Source organism: Ostrea edulis, chromosome 9 (genome assembly GCF_947568905.1).
Source record: "Ostrea edulis chromosome 9, xbOstEdul1.1, whole genome shotgun sequence".
In the NCBI taxonomy this organism is placed as follows: domain Eukaryota; kingdom Metazoa; phylum Mollusca; class Bivalvia; order Ostreida; family Ostreidae; genus Ostrea; species Ostrea edulis.
The window spans coordinates 41,141,282-41,165,626 of NC_079172.1; the positions used below are offsets into that span (position 1 = coordinate 41,141,282).

Here is a 24,345-nt window from a genome sequence, read left to right on the forward strand (position 1 = left end):
ACAGTGTTTCCAATGTATGCGGTATAGGTATAATCAGATGTTATGTTACAGTAAAATTTATCACTCAGAATATGAAAAAGGATGAGTTTGGGGATTGATTCCAATATGTTTTCAATGGTACATTTTTTTTGGCCCCCGCCATAATATGGTCTGGCCTATCCGTCCGCCATTCTGTCATTCCGTTATAGTTTTCCGGGCTAATTTTGCTGTGCTGGTAGATAATGCGCTAATTCTTTATAGATCTCTTCATATTGATGGCTTACAGACGAAGTTAAAGTTTCATGTAGATTGATCTAATATTTTCACCAAAGTTCTTGTTCCCTAGACTTTGAAAACTTCTAATTATTCATTGTTTTACTCACTGAGGATGCTTGCATATTGATATGACTAGTAATGGCTTTGTTGTTCTTGAGAAAATTTTGGAAGACTTTCCCTATATATATTCCTTGTAAATATCTAACCCCCTATCGTAGCCCCACCCTACCCCTGCCCAGTAACCATGATTTGAAGGGGAAAAAACATTAATCTTCACTATTTTGGAAAGTGTTCACGTAGGTTCCATCTTTTCTGGTCATGTGATTCTTAAATAACCGACCCATCCTATTTTTGCCTTTTCTTGATTATTTCCCCTTGGGAAGAAAAATGGCTCTTCATCTGAACAAACTTGAATCCCCTTCACTCAAGGATATGTTGTGCCAAATTTGGTTGAAATTGACTGCGTGTTTAGAACTGCAGAAGATGATAAAATCGTGTAAAGACGCGGACGACAGACAACGGACCTACAAAATGGGCTCACACTTGTGTAGTAGACTCGCATCTACATCACGGTACTTATGGCTCAGGTGAGGTAGAATTAATGAATATTTGAGGAAGATAAAATTAAAATTGCAATATTTCTGTTTAATTAAATACATTGGAGATTGCCCTCCATTTGCATAAATCTAATATTCTGTACGCATGCTATATATGTTTGTTTAAATATTCAACATTTGTTTCTTTGAATTTGCCTATGATTGTACTTTCTAATGTTTCAGGATTTCGAGTTATAAATATAAATATGTGTCATAATTAACATGTATCACTGTGTGTTGGACAGTATAACACATAGGCCGTCCAATGTATATATTTACGTTTAACAAGCTTAGTATTACTTATTTACCAACATTTGGAGAAATATTCGATTTCATTTTACCAGAAGAAAAGAAATTTGTTGTTGTACTTTAAATTCCAAGTACATGTGTACCTTCCGCCCTCCTGATCAGCTGAGCTCACTTTTGTTTTCCTATCACATGACCTCAGTCAGCGTCGCCATGGAAAGTTAGATAACTCTATTTTAAATCGATTCTACTTCGATGGGTAATAAAAAAAAAAAAAGAAAAAAAAAAAAAAAGAATACGAACACTTAGGAACTGCAATTTTATCATGACAAGAAGCACAATAATTACGTCACTAAACATCGGGTACCCGTGGCATCATACTTTCTGTTAGGATAACAATCTGATTTGTATTGATTAGTTTTATCTTAGATATCATGGGCGTGTTAGGTTCAGACAGAAGTCAATTGACTTCCGTCAACTTCTGACGTTACAGAAAATGCGACATATTGAAAAAATAGGCTGGTGTGTGGGAGCTGTACAAATTACTGTCTGTCTGACGGTAGTCGGGTCACGTAGTTCCACTTTCTAGCATGTCTGAAACGTTACCTTAACTTAAAATCATTGTAAAATTTAATTCTTTTTCATCGGTAAGTTTTCATTCGTTCTCCGTTATCAAATTCAACTTTTATAATGATCCGAAGAAATCTTCTTTTCTTATGTTAGATGAGGAATCGCGTTGCCCTAATGCTACCTTAAAGGTCCACTTAGAACATATGTGCATCCATGTATTTCTTCACATAACACATATCGACTTTTGGAACCACTATACAGCCTACAAGTGTGGAAGGTAAAAAAAATAATATTCCCTCTAGAAGGAGCAAGTTCCATAGTTTTTGGAATGACGTGTCTTCGAAATCTCGCGGAACATACATCTTTATGCACTTGTAATAAATCAAATGAAATTTTTAATCATGGAAAATGCAAAAGAAAAGATTCCACTTAATTCACTTATAGCCAGGAAAATCGCCGTCACAGACTGAATCCCCTCGTGATATGTTAAATCGCCGTCACAGACCGAATCCCCTCGTGATATGTTAAATCGCCGTCACAGACCGAATCCCCTCGTGATATGTTAAATCGCCGTCACAGACTGAATCCCCTCGTGATATGTTAAATCGCCGTCACAGACCGAATCCCCTCGTGATATGTTAAATCGCCGTCACAGACCGAATCCCCTCGTGATATGTTAAATCGCCGTCACAGACCGAATCCCCTCGTGATATGTTAAATCGCCGTCACAGACCGAATCCCCTCGTGATATGTTTGGTCACCATACGGAAAATGTTTACCATTTCTCGATCCTCTACAAATCAAGTTATCATGGAATTCGTTGAAGTAATTGCAGTTTAAGGTCGTTGTATTGTTGAATTCATTTCAGATGAGAACATTAATATAAATTTTATATAGTTCTCAGAAGAACCAAGATATCAGCAAAAATTATTGAACGTGAACAGATTATAACTTCACATGTCTCTAGATTTTCTGAGTTTTCCTTTCCTCTTTCTAGCACATTTCTTTAACATTGAATTTTTATAAATATAAAAAAAAAAAAAAAAAAAAAAAAAAATTCTATGTGTTTTTGCAAGTATGATATTTATCATAACATTTATTCCGTGTTTTACACAAGAAAAGGTGTCTGCATGATTTCCATGCTTGTTCCATTTCTTTCGAAACTCGTGCAAATATCGTGCGACATAGTTAGAAGGAAATCACATAATATTCAATTCAAGAATGCGATTTTCATGTAATTTTTTTTCGCATATAGTATTCTATTATACGACGTATATATACATTTTGGTGATTTTCATGTAAAAATCGTGCGTGCTATGTTCATATATCAAATGTTGCAATATTTATGCTTTATTATATAGCTAATAAATAGTCTATTATAAAATCTGTGTAAAATCTAGAGAATGTTAGCGTTCAATATCCTGAGAATTTATTGAACGCTAACTTTGCATTGCGTAAATTGTATGCGCCCGAAACATTCCGAGTATGAGCGTTCAATATTGACGTTACTGTACGACGTAAACAAGCCAAAATGGCAGACGGCGGTCCTCCGAATCTGACAGAGCCGGTATTTGATATTTACTTAAGCAAATGTTTTACTGTACATAAATTATATTGTCCCCATTCACAAAATCAGTTTGCTTCATGCATTAATGACGGGTTACATATTGAACAGTTAAGAAATGCATGCCGATATTGCACACCCTCACCTTAGATGCCAATATTGATGAATTCTCGTCTATTTTGGAGTATTTTGAGTGAAAAGGGATATAATTTAACAATAAACACTTTAGCTATATAATAAAAGGGTTATTGAACTTATATAGGTGAATATTGACACTCGTTGGCTGTCAAAATGCACTCGCAAGCTCGTGCATTTTGAAAGCCAATTCGTGCCAATATTCACCAATATAAGTTCAATAACCCTATAATATTGAACTGCGAAGAAACGAAGGGGAAATCAAACCTTATTAAATATCACATTGTACCTTTCCATGTTTTAAACACACAGAACTGATAAATCCATTATCTATAACATCAGATTCTCTTATCATCAGTTACTATCCCAATCCAGACTTGAAACCAATATACAAATATTGCAAAATTGGTCATGACCAGATTATTTTCCTGCAAAATATTTTGCGTGAAAATCATCTGAATATTTCTTATGAGAATTATGTGAGTCATTACTTTTCCCTGTATATCTTTGTTGAAATTTCAAATAATAAAAAGTCAAGTAGTGTATTAATTGCTTATAATCTGTACTTCTTAAAATCATTTCCTATGTAATTTTTACATAACTAATACGTAGTAGCACAGCCTACATTTCATATTCATTTAACTTTTTTATGAAGGGAAAACTCGCATTAACTTTATGCTCTAATCCTTTTTTATGAAAGTTTGCAGAATAAGATACTGTTAAATATTCACATTCTCTCACATAGATCTGCGATTTTAGAGAAAATCAAAATTTCTAGAATTTTCTGTTTGTCTGTCGATGTGACGAAACAGTGATGGCTGCTTTTCAGCACGTAATGGGGTAGTTTGGTTGTGTGATGTCACACATGAAATTAGGTTTGAATTTTAGAAACAGATGTTCAAAACTTCATTTTTGTGATTTCGTTAAGCTTTTAAAATGTTTATTTTTTTTAAACATCTATTGCACTGATAACGCGCACACGTGCGTTCTGCCAAATGAAAATCTGTCTATACTACGTTGTGTATTATCACAATCACAATTATGTCAATGATAGATATGCAATATGTTTATATTATCAAGTAAGGGCTCTCGGAAGGGGGACGTTTACAGCTATAAGGTATGATTAATTATAACAATATAAATGAATAACAATCATTCAGATAATGCTTATTTTGATGTGATGTTAGGTTGGGATCTTTGTAATATCTCATTTAATAGAATTATCTGTGTTTGTCCGTGAGCAAGTTGTTACGGCTCTAAAGATAATCATGGCTGCTTTGTTTCAACGTAATACGCAAGTTCCGAGTTACACAAAAATTATTTCCCTTTGTCGAACTCTTTCTCATTTTATGACGTATGGTGGGTACACAATGTATACATTATATCGTAGACTGGCATTGTACATAACGATTACGTACGATTAATGTAATAAAAGCGTAACTTTTGTTTATATCAATTACTGGTATGTATATTCTGGCCATATCAAGCATAATCTGTTTGAATAAGATCATCAGATTGGCTATAAAATCATTATTCGTTTCCTCTTCTACATGAGTGACGCTTTTATCAAAAAAGATGGCAATTAACAATATTTGTTTGAGCCATTTTGTTATCAATACTCATAAACTCACTAAAGTTGCCTTTTCCCTGAGATAGGATGGTCTCAGAAACTCTGGATATCATCTTTTAAGAAATAATACAACGATAGTAATTAGCAAATGTACCCACTGTCATCATATTTTACGTCATAATTTACGGAAGAGTTCGACAAAGGGAAATAACTCTTGGGGAACTCGGAACTTCCGTATTGGTTGGATTAGTACGATATCTACGTCATTGTTGAATGTGACATCGTGATGTCATCGTGAATCGTTGTTCTGTTTAACATCCTACATTCGTCAAGCTTTTTTTCATATTCATTTGAATCATGTTGGAACGTAAAGACATATTTTTAAAAAAATGTTTGAAAATTTACCTCAGTCTGTTCATTTTCTAAGTTTTTATGCTGAACAACGTGTTTAAAACGTAGTTAATCATAGTGCGTTCTCCTCTTTTTCTCTCTTCCGGTCCAAATCATACTTAAGTAGTTAAGAGCAGGGACACCTGTGAACAGAAGAAAGGGGCGTATATATAATCACCTGTTTTAGAAGAAACGAATTAGAGATTATATACAAGAAATGATTATTAGCATTGAAGGTAGCTCCATTCTCGTGTGATTTATCAATATTAATGGCTCAAAGTGATGAAACTGTATTAATTTTCACTTAGTATAGATTGATTTAATCAATAACCAAAGAAAATGTATGTTGCCACTTTTTAAAGATGTCAGACATACCTTAACAGAAGGGTCCAAATATATTATACGGTAAAGTAGTTCCATGCATTGCGCACTAATTTTTTATATGTGATTTATACGATTTTTGATATATTTATTTAGTATGTGCAATGAATTGATTTTGATGTTTTGATATTTCTATTAAGACATTGATATACAAGACATGAATGATGGATTAAACTTAGAACATGATAATGAAAATCATTTTATTTTAAATGTAGATATTGGTAAAAATAATAATCTAATTTTTCTTGTAACATTCATTATCATCAAATGGCAAAGTGATTAGATGGACATGGAACAAGTTGACAGGTATGCTGGTCAGCATGTAGACAGGTATACTGGTCAGCAGGTCGACAGGTCAACAGGTGGACAGGTATGCTATATATAGTATTTATATCAACATCAGAAAATCGCACAAATCGTCAATTAAACAAAATGTAAACAAAAAACAAAACAAAATGCCATAGATTAAAAAGCTATTAAAATGACACATCTTTAATGTCAACAAATGCAAAATCTTAATTCATAAATCCGTATGAATTAATTGTGGATATCAAGAAAATCATTGTATAATTTAGACATACCAACGTAGTGTAGGAGTTATTGCCCTTGATAAAAAAAATATAAGAAAATAATTGACTTTTTTATGGAAAATATAAACTTTTTCAGTATTAACATATTACTCGATTCTTTATTTTATCCAGTAACTAAAATTCCTTTAAACGATATATTTCTATCATGCGCAAGGTTTAACTGAATACAGATTTTGCAAAAACCAATATTATCATATTAAAAGTAAACCAACGTTTCTTCAGTCTTTCAGCTGTGTCGAAAGACGATTTCAAAATAATTAAGGTCCATCAATAGGTAACGTGGAATGTGGTACGCGAAGCTATTTCGGTTGGTGTCACCCGAATATTAGAATGGGGGTAATCCTGAATGAATGGAATCTTGAGAAGGGAGTTTAAACAGATAAAAATGATATCGCGATATAGACTAAATTAGAAAATGTCAAGAGGCAGTAAACTTTGAGAGGACTGGCAGTACGTGACGAAACACATATAATGTACTACTTCGATTAAAATGAAATGAGAGGGAACAAACTAGAAATGTGGCAGATAAAATGTCCAACAGATCAAAATTTGGAGGGTAGAAATATTATTGATTCCGTAAATAATGATAATATTGATTTTACACTTTGATTTTCAAACAGGGAGATCCCCTGGGAATAATTCTCAAGAAGGATGTTAAACAATATACAACCAACCCCAGGATTCCACACTTCCGGGAATAATTTCGACCTTCTCACCTTGACTATGATAAGTGTGACCTTGTTCTTTGGCAGCATGATCATATGCACGTCTTGTTCACCGTCAACGCCATCGTCGGTTACCCACGGGTGCTTCTAATCGATTCTCTCCATGAGGGAGCGTGAGTGGACTCAAAACCGTGGTTTGCGACGATGCGTCACCGTAGACGGAGGCAGAGTATAGGTTGCTAGAAAGTCCGCCATCACAAAATTACGCAAGGCATTTATTACCACACACACACACACACACACACACACACACACACGTAATCCTCGATTTTCGCAAATTGTACAAAAGACCTACTTAGTACTAATGATACCAAAGAAAGACTTGATTTACAACTCTTTTATTGATATATGGTCACGAAATCATAAACGTTCTTGGGAGTAACGATAATGATATCGTAATATGTAATATTCATGCGGTGTGAAATGAAATTACAATGCAAACTATTGGTTGGTGTTTCATTAGCGGAAGATTAGATATTTTTGGATGAATGAATGATAAAATGACGGTGTCACATCAAATTTCAACAAATAACGAAGACATATGTAGTATATTAAGCACTCTAGTGCTTCAGTCCGTTATTGTTTAGTGTCAAGTGTCACGTGTCTGATGCATCGTTTAACAATATAAATATATAAAAATAATGAATAATAAATTAATTGTGTTTATAAATCACACAATGCACACAAAATGACTGAACTATAATGTACTGCTCAGATTATTTGCTCCTTTGCACTTAAGCCGAAGGGGCAAAATCTCACGGCCTACGGAACGAAACAATGTCGCTCATTCAACTCCGCTCTCATTCTCTGCTCCACTTTCTCGCTCCTACGCCCTTTTTCGCGCCATTACGGGGGGGGGGGGGGGGGGGGTTGGGGGGTTGAGGGTCGATATATGATCAATATAGATAATTTAATCGTTAAGTTCTTTTATCTGGGCTACACTAATGCTTAAAGACATTAATGTTATCCATAAACAATATCGGAATAAAATGCAACGTTTCCAGGCAGAAAATTTGTTCAGTAATGTTCTCAGTTTAATCGATTTGTACATTACACATATGTATATGATAATGCACTGATCCCTGTGATCGCTTAATTATTTTAAAACAAGTGAATTCAAAATTTGATATTTACAAATTTGTGTATAAAAATACACAAAAGTGTTAAATTGTAGTAAAAAAAAATATATGAATCATGAATCATAGTACTCCATTTTTACCGATTTCACGCATGCGTATCGACAACTTCCGAATATGCGAAAGGGCAAGGTAAAGGAGCGACATTTGTTCCGTTGTCTTCGAGGTTTTGTTCCTTCATACATGCAATGTCTTCCTTTCGCATCTTCGCTCTACTAAACGTGATGGAACGAAAGAGCGAATGGCCTAATTAATGCACGTGGCCATACTTATGAACTTTGAATAGTACAGGACAATTGAATATCCTAAAAATGAATACAATATTGACTTTTAAGCGGATGAAAAATGAGATATCTGTATAAGATACGATTGTCAATTTAAAGGATGAATGTTACTAAAAATAACCCTCTTTAATTCAAATGTACACATCGTTTTCAAAAACATGTGCACATGTCTTAAAACTCTGTCCGCTCAAATGCCAATAAAATTTTCAATAAATTCGCTCGAATAACATAAAACTTCTTCTCTCAGTCACATATCGACAGTAATTTAAAAAAAAAAAATCTGCTCATCTGTTGTACAATGTTTACGTAAGTTTGAAATATCGCTCGAATGTAACGTCTGCTGAAATTATTTTTCTTCGCCCAAATGTACAGTACAGTGTAGTACCTTATATACGCAAAATATCTGGCATCTTGGGATACGATAAAAAGTAAATTAAGAAGAAATGACTGAAGAATTAACGAATCATCTTTTCCAGAAAATTAGAATGGTTGCGCACTCTAGGATACGCCATGAATTACAGAACCACTATGAATGACGAAATGTATCGCTTTATAACATTAAAGGTTTGTTTGCATTGTAACGGTAGACGATGGATTGAAAACAAGTTTAATGTTATCTTGAAGACATTCAACTTTGCATAAGGATTGATAATCTAAAACCTCACAATGGTCGTTATACAAAGGTGTGCACTTTGAAAGAACCCTACCATGATCGCAAGTAGTAACATCCTTATCAATATTTAAATATCTAATAGACGATTCTTAAGAATGGAACCGCACTTCAGTACCATCTCTTTAAAATGTCATTTATAGTCATCTTCTGACAGAAACAAATACCTTTCCCAAAGATTCTTATATCATTTGGAAAGAAAATTATCAAATTTGCGTCCTTTAGGGGCCATCCCGAGCTCTCCCTCCATGTTTTTGTTTGTTAGAATGGCCATCCTAAGATTTTCTTTATCACGTGACTCCCTACATGTAAGGACGTTCAAAGTTTTCATTAGTTGACAGTTTGTGTTGACAATATACACCAGTTATTCGATATCTTCAGTTGCGATTTTGATTCTAAATCATTTGATCATGAAGTAATTGGTTATGATTTTATCCATTTTTTTGAAAATCAGTGCGCTACACGTGCATCTAATTAATTTTTCAGCAAGCTTTGAACAAGAACTCTTATCATAATTATGTCCTAGATTTTAGGTAAACATTTACCGTTGTGTGAACACAGTTTGTCTTTTTATTGTATAATACATTTCCTCCTGCTCACATGAGAGGAAATTTAGAACTTGTTATTTATAGGAAACAAATTTCACCCTCGAATGGGCTAACCCTCATCTTAGTGTGGACTACACTTTCTGAAGTACTGACATTGCAAGACACCCCTCCCCTTCCTTTGAGATGGATGAAATACATATATATACTTATTTTATGTAGTTTCAATTCTAAGATACTAAGTGTTAGTCCCTAGTATGACTCCTCCCTGAAAAACATTACTGGGGGAAATTCTGGATCCGCGTATTCATTGCAAGTACCCACTAGTGGCACGGTGCTTTGTAGCTAACAAGACATTTTCTTTGAAATTTCTTATATATTTGAATCAAATGTATTTTTATACAATATATGAATATGTTTTTGCATTTGGAATTTTCTGTGATCTAATAAAGCATTTTTCATTTCCCCTCGTCAATTACAATGGATACGTGTAATCATTGATAAATCCTACACGTTTACCAATTTTTTTTTACCATTTCATTTAACATTTTCAGAACTGAATACTGCTGGGAAAAAATTATATTGCAAAAATTGTATTGAAAGAAATTGAATTTACGTCAATCTTGCAGTTTGTTTAGATTTACTTGCAAAATATGCCAACTGTTAATGAATAAGCCACAAGACACAAGTTTGCCATAAAATCGAAAATGATTTGAAAAATCAAATAATAATTAAAGGCTTGTAATGCAATTAATATTCACTGTGTATCGGTATCTAAACTTTTGAATCTGATAGATATTACACACACTTTTAACGTTTCTAAAACAATTACTTGGTTTATTGTGACAAAGGGAGGCACAGAAAGCTGGCATTATTTGCTGCATTAAAAAAAAACCAGCCTTTAATACCCGAAAATTACGATGGATAAAAGAACCCGAGAGGCAGAAATGATTGTTGTGTACAGGACTCGACACCCACACAAACTGTACACAGAATTTAACCCGTAGAGAATTTAGATCCGAGAGAAACAAAATCTCCAGCTTATCAAACCAATAAATTGCCCAGCTTACCTCCACTGCAGGCTTTGGTTGATGCAGAATATTTTCGAGTAGTTCAATGTGCAATAAGGGGAGTTTATCAGGTCTTTAACTTTCCTTTAGATTGTAGATACCGTGTAGGTGCACATGTGTTTTTGATTACTAGCTCATTATTTCTATCGCTTTTACAATTATTTATTTATTTTCCCTAGAAATTGGAAGACCAGGGTTAAATGCGTTTTCCATTGAAAATAAATTACGCAGTATATCTGTATGATACAGTTTTGCTGTCATCACCATGCTGTGAGTATTGTGTTGGATTTTTTAAAAAGTGTAACCATAATTTTTTTCCAGGTATTCCATAGGGGAAGGGGGAGGGGAATTAAGTGACTTTATTAATAAATGTATTCATCTCTCTTTTCAATTTATCACACTATACACAAAGGACTTACCTGAACAGGTAAATATTGACAAACAGTTTAACTTACCGTTTATACCCTGTCACCTTAGCCAGTACACGTTTACCTACACTAAATACGAACTCCTATTCAGGTAGAGGGACATTTCTTAGCATATAATTCAAATGCACAAAAGATATTCAGAGAGGCCTTTCTTAGCATATAATTCAAATGCACAAAAGATATTCAAAAGTTCTTCTATTCAGTACTACAAATGGACGTAGGTATTTTTGCATTAGTCCTACATTAATTTTGTTTGGTTAACCTTATTGACCAAACCGACATATATACACTAGGTTTTTTTAATACACTTTTTTAGCTGCAGTGTCAGAAGATATGATTAAGTATCTATTTTATGTAATGATTGATTTATGTTGTACATGATGTGTTGACACCAACAGGCAAATCAATTTTAATTGAATAAATTTTTAAGTGCAAAAAGGTCATGTTTAGAACACTGTAGCTCAATAACAAGTATTGCGACCCCATATTTTCTTCTTTTTTTTAATTTCCTAATTCTCCTTCATTGTAGAAATCAAAACTACACTTCCCAAAAAATTGACGTTTTTCATAATTTAATGCAAAAATTACTAAGCCTAATCTTCGTTTATCAAAATGTACATAAATGCTGAAAAATACAGACATTTTCACCACGCAGTGATTCACTTAGCAACCACAACGAAGCGTCTAGCCATATATTAGTTCTATGAAGCCTATATATCAAAATATTGAAGGTAAAGTTTGCTACGAACTTCATAACAGAACAGATGTGTAGGTTATGCATGCAATGAGTATTTCGCTGCCCTTAAAGCATTAAAGACGCTTCAACAGAGAATATTTACATTCACTGAATCCCTCTCTTATATTTCTTTTGAAATTGACATTGCTTTCATCTGTGACAATGAATGCTGTTTGTTGCAAACTAGTTCGATCTGGCTTTTCAGTACCACCTGTTTGTGTAATTATTAACAAATATGAAGCGTCATCAAGGTCAAATAGCGCATTGGCTGTTCCGTTTAACGTAGTGAATGGGTCAACCATATGACATTTTATTACTTAAATCTAGTTTAGGTAGCAATCATTGCAGAAAAAATTACATAACCCGTTTACACGGGTTATAATTTTTTTTCTGCAATGCTAGCTACCTTCATCACCCGATGAGACAACAAAGGAAGTATTTTATTGTTTTATTGACAAACCACGGGAAATTGTTTAGTCTTTGACAACACAAAAAACAAGTCTTCAAATATTATCTTTTACAACAATGATTTGCGTGCAAGTACAACTTGACATCAATAAAACAATATGTGCATCTTTGGTGTTGACCTTGAGTTTTCAATTCGTACCTTTAATGTATTGTTTCGGATTCTTTCACGTAACACCCCCCCCCCCCTCCCCTAAACAGTACACTGTAATTTAGCGTACAGCTGATTTTACTTCGTTTCGGTCTTGAGTATCAACCTTTTGTTTCTAAATATTGTTCGGAATTCTTTCAGGTAATTTTATTTTCTAAAATAGTAATACAACTAACAACTCATCTAACTTCGTTTCGGCCTGGAGTTTTCAAATCATACCATTATTTTATCGCTTCGGATTCTTTCACTTAAAACAGTAATTTAATCAAGTTTCTTATTTGTTATTGGTTGACTCGCTTAAATCTAATTTGTTTAGCGGTAAATATAATTTAACGTACGACTTATCTTATAGAACTCACACCGGGTGTGATAGTTTAACAGGGGGTGCTTATTCCGCCTGGACAAGTGATCTCATCTCTGGTACGTCCAGAGCTAGGTCCATATTCGCCCGGTCCTTCATTTGTATCCTTATTAGTTAAACGTTTTCGTTTGCCCTGAAGAAGCGACAAGTCATCCCTAGGATTTATCTAGTCATATGCGTGCATCACTCACACACACACACACACAAACACACACACACAGAGAGAGAGAGAGAGAGATAGAGAGAGAGAGAGAGAGAGAGAGAGAGAGAGAGAGAGAGACGGACAATTATCACAGCGACGAATGAATTTAGTCAATCAGTGTCATTTCATCGTCCCAAACCTACAGTCGGTCGCACTTCTTTTACCTCCCGTGGGACACAACGCCGGTATATTCGCATAACTCATTAAAATACATGGCCTTACGTGACCTATCGAGGACCAATGGGAATCGCCGTAAGTATTCCCGAAACTCTAAGTGTTATCGGTATTCGGTAATGGCGGCGCCCTTGAAAGTGTGTGCGTTTTGTTGTGCCACTATCAAAGACCAGCGTTACAGGGCTCTGTCGTCAAAAACTTCACTTGAACAGTACAGCTATGCTCTAGAGTGCCTCAACGTTCACCCAACAGACGCATCATTTGCGTGCAGCCTTTGTACGAATAAATCAAATCGGGTATGCAAACTCAACGAATCAATGGTCACGAAAGTGGACTAGATGAAGGAAGAAAGAGATAAGTTGTTAAGCTATGTTTATATTTTGAATAGAATTAATTTCAAAATAAACCGACAAAAGACCTTGTAAAATATCTCGCTGAAAGCTTTGTAACTTATCAAAATCTTTGTTTTAAAAGCCATGTTTTTCTATGCTCCCGAACACTGGAAATAGGGGGCTTTTACATCGGTTGAATATCGCAATAAAGAATGGTAAAGAAGCCGAGACACAACTTCCAGCGAAAATGTCGGCGTTGTGTCCCACGGGAGGTAAAAGAAGTGTGACTGACCGTGGGTTTCCGACGATAGTGTCATTCTTCATTAGGAGTATGATGAATCACTTGGTTACATGTCGACATGTACGCGACTGTTCACGGAAATAAACGCCCAGAAGTATAAGTACCATGTGAAATTTCTGTTCTCACCAAAAGTTTACATTTATTTACGATCATACTGTAGACTTTGGTTGCGTGATATTAACGACAACACAGGTTGATGGTTCACTCAGCAATATATTTTATATAGGAATGTAATACAAAGTAAGGTAATGGCAAAACATTGAATAAGCACGACATATACAAGACACAGCAAGTGTTTAAATTGCAGTAAACATCATAATATAATTATTAATCTTCATAACGCGTATCTATACGGATTTTCTCAATAGAGAAATAGCTGAAACACTTATCAATTTAATTCATAAAGTAATCTCTGCTGAACTTTTGTAACTATTAGAATTTAAAAGCTATTAAATTAAAATTATTTACACTTTATAATTACACTAATTACGATAAAAGTATTTAACTTACCATTACAGACTTTAGGCCGTTTTGATGTTTCACATCTTTTACATGTGTATTATGCTAATAAAATTGAACATGCAAATTGTTAGCTATAAAAAAAAAAACTGGCTAAAAATACTAAATGAATCTCCAAATAAATACCGCAAAATAAATTAAAATCAAACATACCCAAATGCTGAACACATTAAGTCAACCAAACTCCTATTGTATTACTACTACCTTTCTATCAAATGGCACGGGACAAACTATCTTCTCTCCAAGAAATCTAGTCAAACCTGCCTACCGGTCCATGTCATGTGTCATGTATAAACCAATCGCTCACCATGATTTTGGCGGGAAAATACAATAGTTAATTAAAGAAAATGTAGAATAATTCAACACAGACACTTTTAATAGTTTTCTAATTAAAGATATTTGTTAAAATTTTATAAATGTGCTTACTTTGCATAATTATATATAAATAAAGATAAATTCAGAATTGTAAAGCTATGTACACGAATTTATTTGGTACAATACGACCATATTTTGTTAAAGAATTACATAGGTGTAAAGGATGTCATATCTAAATCAAACTGTCTATATATTGTTTTTAAAGGACAGATAGATTTGTTTGATAAAGTGGTGATGGGGTGTTTTAATCATGTAGTCACATATTGCACAAAATAAATGAAAGTATCAGTTTTTTATGAAAGAAAGTATAGAAGGAACCACCCAGTAGTTATAAACATTGATTCTGTTACCTCCTATACCCAATAACCCGTGAAAATGTTGTTATCTTATCAAACGGTGGATACCAGATACCAGATGAGTGTTGTTGGGGTTTTTTTAATCAACGGCGAATTAACAGAAGATCCAAACTTTGTATAGACATTAAATCCAAAAACACTGAAAGTTTTGACTCCTATTTCAAAATCAACATAATGGATCAAAAACAACATATGGAACGACACATGTTTGATCCTCTTTATATTTAGTAAGCGAATGATGAATTGAATGGACAGATCGATATTGGGGAAATTAGAAAAGTAGTTAAAATATTTTTAGATAACGGCAGATCGTCAGGAGTAGATGATTTACCATATGATGTCCTTAAATCTGAGGATGTTATCAAAGTACCTTTGAACTGCCGATATGTCAATTTGCAGTGCGTGGTAGCTAAAGTTTACTAAAATTTACAGTTCTGATCTAAACACAAGACTTGTGATAGACATACCTCTAATTATGGGCTCCTTGTGGAGGAACAAATTGTTTTCTGTGAAGATAGATCATGTGTTTACAATGTGACCAAAAATAGATATATACTTTTGTGGCATTTATTTACTAACAAAAGCTAAAAGCTTTTAATTCGGTTGACATGGGGTATTTAGAATACAGACTTTATGCAGTGAAATTGGTGGTAATTTATAATATGCGATCAAATATTTATACAAAAACGCATAACCGTACATAAGTATCCATTTATGCGAACGATACACGAACTGGTTCGGTTGTACATGTAATACACTGAGGAGTGAGGCAGGGCGACAATTTCTCTCCCACTTAATTCGCTCTCTAAATAAACAATCCGGCTGCTCATTGGAAAAGCACGACACAAAGAAGTCCAGATAGACAAATATAATTTGAGCATTCTAATGCAGCCAGATGACACTGCTTTAATGTTTTAAACTGATCTTGGTGTAAGAATTGGTGCATTCAAAGAAACCCTGACAAATCAAAAATCGTCCATGTTAGGAAAACCCGAATTGAAATCACTATACAGTTTGCTTACGAGATAAACATTTGGTTTTTTAAACGTCTTATAAATATCTTGGGAGACATACATGCATTTGAATTTTGACTTTAAAAACAACGTTGAAAACCTTGCGAAATCCGGAAGGCGAACATTGGGATACATAATATCAAAATTGCATTCCATGAATGAGGTTGGATTTAAAACATGAAAACTATACCATAACTGTTTCATATTAATTGTGTTGCACTGGTTCTAGAATATTGTGGTGGGTTATGGGGTTATGCAAAATACCATGTGTGGAAATGGTCCAAAATAGAACAATGCGATATTTCCATAGCGTTCATCGTTTAATTCCACTCCGCTAATAGGGGTTCAAGGAGGAATTTGTTGGCAAACATCAATTAAACATGATGCGTATCTGGAACCATTGATGACGATGGACGAGCAACGAATTATCAAAAAGGTTTTCTACTGGGGTAGCACCCGGGGAAGTCACTCAAACGGGACCTCTCACATTAAAGCTGTCATGGACTCAGTGAAACAGGACCTCTCACATTAAAGCTATAATGGACTCAGTGAAACGGGACCTCTCACATTAAAGCTATAATGGACTCAGTGAAACGGGACCTCTCACATTAAAGCTATAATGGACTCATGGATATGACGCAACACTACTTGTGATCTGGAAGACACCGACGCCAAATTACACCAGCAATTATCGATTCCGAAATCTTCAAAGCATTTTCAAACTAATGTCGAAAAATATGCTGAACTAGGCCTCCCTAACAACGTGAAATCAGCTATCGCCATATTCAGATGCGGGTTCCGTCACTGAACATTGAAATAGGTCGATATAAATATGAGTCAATCGGGGACTGAATGTATGTTAATGTGACCAAAACGAAATAGGAGCAAAAGAAAAATTGCTACACTGTTATTTACATAGAAGTTCAAGAATGGATTTCTTTCGTAAAATACAATAGATAATTCCCTATTTTGTGAACATAACCATAAATTATCCAAGACAGACAGTTTAAATAGATAATTCAAACAAAATCTAGCAACGGAGAAATCTACGAATTTTTTAAAATCTACATTAGCATAATTCCAATGTTATTTATTACAATTGTTTTGATTGGACAAAAATAAAACTGAACAAGAGTTTATACATCAATAAATCCGAAAACACGATGTATTCATACATGCCTGAAAACAAATAACATGGTGTGGGGAAACTATTCAAATTTTTGCAATCGTTAATAAAGTGAATGAATTGGAATTATAAGAATCAAACATTTTCGCACTTTTATTCAGTTTGTGAGTAAAATGTCCGGAGTTTACACATCGATAAATTCTTCAAAAAGAATGTTTAATCCTATAATATACATATATGTAGATGTTCTTATTTCTATACATTGACTCTCAAAGACATTACATATACAACGTAGGTCAATTTGGTCCGAGTGTTAATTTCTATATGTAATTTGTAAAATGGTGTAAGTTTCTGTAAAACACGCCATTGTAATGAATTACTTACTGACTAATTAATTCAAAGTGTTCCTGATAAAGATATGAATATTCTTAATAACTGCCTAATTTGTTTGTAGTATAGGAGATTATATAAAAACAGTGAACGTATGGAGGTCATTTCTGTAACATCAGCTCCGGGGATTATACTAGACCCCCCCCCCCCCCCCCCCCCCCCCCCACTTCCAATGCTTTTATAGCACCATAATGCATTCAACCTGGACGTTTAATCATTTGCTATTTTTCAATATTTATAATGCATCCATTGATTTACAGATAATGTGTCGGAATGAAAATTCTCTACTGTTAAAAATCACGTGAAATAACTTCATCAACCCTTTGAAAAAAATCCCCATAACTAGGAGTCTTTACATTCAAGCGTGTGATCGACCACGTGTATGACACTTTTTTCTTGTAGTCTCAGAAATGTGTTCCCAATGTACACATAGTAATGAATCAAAGAGCAAACACTGCCCCTGAAGTTCGATCGTATTTAGGTTGAATAATTCTGTAATGGTAAGATGGATTAGGAAGCTAATGTCTTTAAAAGGGGCGCGTTAGCTGTGAAAGTGATGGCAACCTTTTCCCCTCAAAATCTCTCGATGGCATAGGAATATATATAAAACCATTTATTTTGTACAAAACCAGAGAAACCTAATAAAACTATGTTATATAACCGATTTTCGTGTAAAGAAATATATATAAAAGGAAGAATTATTGTATTGCAAGACAATAATTATCTAATCATCAAAATTACACATAATTCATGTGCCTGTTTTGACGTTTAAAGGTGTTTGAAACAATTTTAAATCTGGTGTTATTATTGAAATATATGATATAGATGATTGAATTCAATTTTTGGCGACAAAATGACAACTAATGCCCTTTTAACATAATGATAGGTTTCGGGGAGACATATGTAACCCTCTAAAAGAGAACGAACTTTCCTTCCACCAGATGCAGACATATTTGTAGCAGCTAACCGTCATGAGAGTAATTCACTCACATAAACAGCGGGGGAACACCCAGAAACAGCACCCTAGTAACTAATAACCAAATGATTGGTATCGCTAAACCCAAACAAATTAAGGCATCGTAAATCTTTATATCTCTCTCGCACCCCCGCAATATTTGAAATATTTCATTGAAGGTCAAATAAAATTCTTGGTAGGAGAGAGTGAAAGTGATTCGTTGGCTCGTTTGACGTTTTGATATTACCTTTACAGAAACGTATCGTAACTCTTAGCGTTAGTTTGCTTAATCGTTTCTGATAAGAGGAATTGATTTGACAATTTGAGAGGTATTCAAGAGCACACGTTTCGTAGTATTTGTTCTCCAATGAAAATTTGACATGCTGCCTTAAACTCCGCCCACTATACCATAAAAAGACATTTGAAAAAGAAAATGTAGGCTTAAAAGTATAAATACTGAAAATTGTTATATGAGCTTTATATATAGGAAGTGAACTTCAGCTCTACTGAACGTTTTGGGGTACCTTATAAAAACACATCATGAGATCCTGGAAACTGACTCTGTTAATTGTTGCTTGTTTGCAAGTTGCTGTTTTATCAAAATCCCTGAAAAAACTGAAAGCCATCAAAAGACATGGCGGTTTTCGATTCTCGTGCTGCTTTATTGACATTTTCTGTTCTGAGGTTTGCATAGAAAGAGGAGACAGACCGACTTACAAGAGAAGTGTGTCGAACAACAATTCTAAAGAACGAGGCCCCCTGACAGCCATGAGTGCTCCGAAAAACATCAAGCACTTGTTACATTTAATGAAAGACGCAAGAGAATTTCGGCGAGTGTGGAATAAATGGTATGTAGCGTATGTAGATCTTAAATGATTTTTAAAGAATGGGACATTAACTTTTTATATACAGGACACTTCTGTAACTTCTACAGATGCTACCAGGAACATGAATAACGATGAAAAGATTGGTCATTTTTAAAACTAGAAAACATTCTTAAAAAGCACACCATTCCGCCAACACTGATGACGAAAAAAAGTCCTGGTAACCAAATATCTGTCTGAAAATGTGTCCTAGGTCCAAGTTTTATCTTTTCCCAGCATTTCCTTCAAATCCATATAAAGATTTTGGATATATTGTGGGAAAGGCTAGAAACACATGGATGAATACTAAGCGTACATAGAATTTCTGTCCGAATTCGTTCAGGGAGATGCATCGTAATAAATTCATTAAACAGTACAGATAACTTGACAAAGATTTTCATGTGTATATTTCTATAGATAAAATTGATATACAAGTTAAATTTCCGTAAAATATTAATACCATGAGAAAGTCGCAATACGATGGGACATGACCCTAAAGCTTGGACAGTGCTCTAGAAACATCCCGAACAAAGGTGTGCCATACTCTGCCTTTAAGTCATAGTTAAAATTATCCCAACATGTCCTAAAAAATAAACACGTTTTTAAATTCAAGATAGTAACCATTTCAAATATCAAAGATTCCAATAGTACTTGAGGAAAATGAAAACTAAATAAATGATATGAAATTTTAAAAATAAAAAAAATTAAAAAAAATGACAAAATTGCTAATATATATAGACAATTAAATAAATGATATGAAAATTAAAAATGAAAAACTGATAAAATTGCTAATATATATATATATATCCAAATGTGAAAAATTGCCTCAGTGTCCGGTAATCGATAGGTAAAATATTAAATAAAATATGACAACACGTAGTAAAACGTAGCGGTTACGTTTTACAACGTGTTGTCATATTTTATTTAATATTTTATATATATATATATATATATATATATATATATATATATATATATATATATATATATATATATTGTTTCACACTTCGACGAGATTTTCCATTCTATGCGATGTTAGGCGTCGTGCGTTTCTTCCTGTAGGTTTTAAGTTAATGCACAGTTAGTTTTCTGCTATTGTTGCGCAGTTGGTTTTTAGTTAACATTACACAGTCAGATTTTAATCAATCAATATTACACAATCAGTTTTAAGTTTTCATATTAATATTATGTTAAAACTGCAAATATAGTAATTCAAACAAACTGATGCCGTTCTTTCAAATATCATTGACGGCCATTTCAAAAATACAATTGATTTCTGTTTTATATATATATATATATATATATATATATATATAAGATAAGATAAGATATATATATATATATATATATATATATATATATGATAAGCTACGCATAATGTTATTTAACGTTGACTAATTAGTAAAATAAAAATCCCTACAACACTAAAGTAATCTAATTGCTGGATTTTCACACTATCACTTGCTTATTCATTTGGTTCAATAGAATATGTAAGATGTGAATGATTTAATCCCCGCTTAATGAACGGTCTCTTGTGTCTTGTTAAATAGCTTAACTCTGAATGTCTCTTGTCAGAGTCGGTTAAAGCACTTAATTATGTAGGTGTAACAGTTCTTATGTATTTGTGTGCTTTCTGGTTGTAAGTCTCTCTGTGCTTGAGTTGAGGACCGGTGCGCTATTTACTATAACTTGTATTATTTTTATCTCATGATGATTGAAAACTAGTATATTTTAATATTATCTTCTTTAAAGAAATACTCCAAGTCTTGATATTTGATTTCACTGACTATGATATATATTTCTTAAAATATCTAAATGTACAGAATCACTGTATTAACGATATACAAATTACAGTGAGTTGCCAGAAAAGCTTAAGCGTTCTCTCTACGATTTGCATTTCCTTATATTTCTCTATTTGAACCATCAAGATGATGAAATATCTTTTTTTTTTAAAAGCGAAATAATTATTTTTTTTTCTTTCTAAAAGAATCTAAAATAATATATTTGGCAATACAATTAAATAATTAGTTTTTCCCACGGCATCGAGGATTTTTACATCCAATGTAAACCGTTGTATAATTTAAGTTTTAATAACACGAAATAGAACGCGTGTTACTATTTGCTGTTTCATTTTGTGGTAACAAATTTTAGCTGAGTATGCGATGCATTATCTGTTACATAAGAGTAAAACACTTCTTGACTACGTCAGAATGAAGTTCGATATTTTCCCCCTTTTTAAAATTTATGTCAATACCATATAATGTTTCCATTTTATATTTATTTGATTTCAATACACGTGAATGCTATTGACATTTCTTACTACGCGCATACCCAAAATATTGTTTAAATACACATCACCAACCTACGATGAGCGACGGAAAAAAATGACCTTTTACGTCAAATTCCGATATGAAATATGACATGAGCTCGTCAATGTAATTCTCGAAAGAAAAACAAATAAAGTGAAAAGGAATAACACCCTCGATCTGATTTTTATTGAACTTTGGATTGTTATGACGACTTCACTTTTACGAAGGCAAAGCGTCACTACTGCGCTGCTCACCTTACCAGAGTGTCCACTACATTCCGGGGTGTGAGAGCTGTTTACTTGATGACCCTTAAGCTTCCAGCCGCTTTAAATAGCCAGCTTTGTTGGTTTAGTTGACAGCCTCTTGTCACCTCCCCCGCAGTGTAGCCTTGGCATTTATTAGGGCTTACTTCTCTATTTGTCTTCCCTCAATCTCGATCGTCTGTTAATGACATTGACATTTACCTTTCACTGTAAATGGTCGTCTTTCGCATCAAATTCTGATGGAAATGTGCTAGTCTTGAATTTAATGTGCCTGCTTGACAAGATATTTATCTGTGGTAATAGTGAAATTAGTCTCCATTGACAATCTTAATTTCTCATTTACTTTCTTTTCTTACAAGGTTGGGACGGTTTGCCGTGAGATAAAGTGCCAGAGGTACATTCAAGCTTCTATAGCGATACTTCCTGCCCAGAGAATCCTGATGTCAGCTTACGAATGAACAACAGACTGAATCTGCATTCACAAACCTGTGCCAAAGATATTTTGTTTTTCTCCAGTTAGCTTTTTCAAGGACAAAAGGTGTTCTCCGAAAGAAAATGGTTGCAAACCTGTTTGAGTTCATGGTCACTTTGGCTTACCAAAGACATATTTATTTATTATTGTGGTTTTTTTAAGATGTGGACTATTTCAATATGAAACAATGTTCTCCAGAAAAAAATGTCGAGCTGGCTCGAATATTTTTGGGGTTTTTTATTTCCTAGCTGTAGAACAGCGATTTTTCAGTGTACGAAATTATTACTTTTATACGTTGTATTTGTTGAAATAATAAATGATGTGATGAAAACAGAGGATTTCATTTTCTTGTTCGAAATGCCCCTCCCCTCTCTTATCATTAACCTCCTTTTAAAGCAAAGAGATAATTGAGAGATGCGCATGCGTAGATTTCTTGAAGTCCCGAAGATGAAATAGACTTCGCATTTTTTAATCATTTGATCCTGGAGAATGCAAGTAGTCAACATATCATTCAGACATGTCTTGTCTTCAGCATACATGTACTAGTATTTTATTGAATAGATCAGAAGGATTCTAACAACTTACTAGTCTCTCTCCTAATACATGTATACGAGGGCGAGTCAACAAGTAACCAGCCTATCCCATTTCCGATTGACCGAGACGGTCACGATTTTCATGCCTTGTTTCAATACATGTTTTATACCTGGGTACAAAATTGCACGCGTATCGAGTCATTCTTTAATATGATATTGAATGTCAAACATGGCTAGTGATGCAAAGGCATGCTTTTCATTTAAAGTTGAGTACCGTGCTATAATTTGGTAATTGCAATTGTATTTAAAAGGTAAAACAGGAGACGAAATACACGGCGAGTTAGCCGATGTTTGTGGGTCTTCTGTACCATCTTACGCTCAGGTTAAATTCTGGGTAGGGGAATTCAAACGCGTTAGAACGTCTTTAGAAGATGAAGCCAGGTCTGGATGCCTACTGGATGCAACCGACGAAGAAATGTGTAAGAAAGTTCGGGATCTGGTATACTCTGATAGGCGAATTCAGGTGGAAGAAATAGCGCAGGCATTAGGCATTTCACATGGTAGCGTTTCAACAATCTTACATGATCGTTTAGGTATGCGCGAGCTAACAGTCCGTTGGGTCCCCAATCCCTTAGCGATGAGCAAATGGCAACCAGATTATCAGTATGCAGCGCCTTTTGAAGCGTTTTAGGTCAAAAGATGAATTTCTTTTGCGTCCAATGACTGAAGATGAGACTTAGGTTCATTATTATGAGCCAGTAAATAAAGAGTCGTCAGTGGGTAGGGCCTGGGGCCAAAGAAGTTGAAGACGCTGCCAAGGTGATGGCCACAGTATTTTGGGACACAAAAGGCGTTATTATGTTAGACTTTTTACCCAAGAGAAGTACAATAACTGGAGTGTACTATGCAAACTTGCTAGACCAGCTGATAACCATCCGTGAAAAACGCTGAGATAAACTCTCTAAAGGTGTTTTGCTGTTTACAGGACAACGCGAGAGTCCTCACTTGCAAAGTTGCAATGGATGCTGTAGAGCAAAACGGGCATGAATTAATTAATACCATATCCTGAACATTTTCCTGATCTAGCTCCTAGCAACTTCTTCCTATTCCCAAACTTGAAAAAGGATATCCGTAGACATCATTTTTGGTCTGACGAAGAAGTCGTGATAGCAGTTGAGGACTGGGTCAATGGAAAGGGACCCTGACTTTTGCAGTTTTAGGCTGATGGCACTTGAACACCGTTGGTCTAAGTGCATCACACTACAGGGCAATTACATGTACATTGAAAAAGAAG

The 24,345-nt window shown here is 34.3% G+C and overlaps 1 long non-coding RNA gene across 2 annotated transcripts; it reads left to right on the top strand.

Annotated features, from left to right (window-relative positions):
- Nucleotides 1–557: 557 nt before the first annotated feature.
- LOC125660404 (uncharacterized) lies at nucleotides 558–22,845 on the top strand. 2 transcript variants are annotated; one of them, XR_007364321.2, is made up of 4 exons: nucleotides 558–842; nucleotides 10,907–10,997; nucleotides 19,296–19,459; nucleotides 22,406–22,845. It is a non-coding gene; the product is annotated as an uncharacterized LOC125660404 (long non-coding RNA). The 2 variants fall into 2 exon arrangements; XR_007364322.2 differs by lacking the exon at nucleotides 558–842 and adding an exon at nucleotides 5,915–6,077.
- Nucleotides 22,846–24,345: the final 1,500 nt, after the last annotated feature.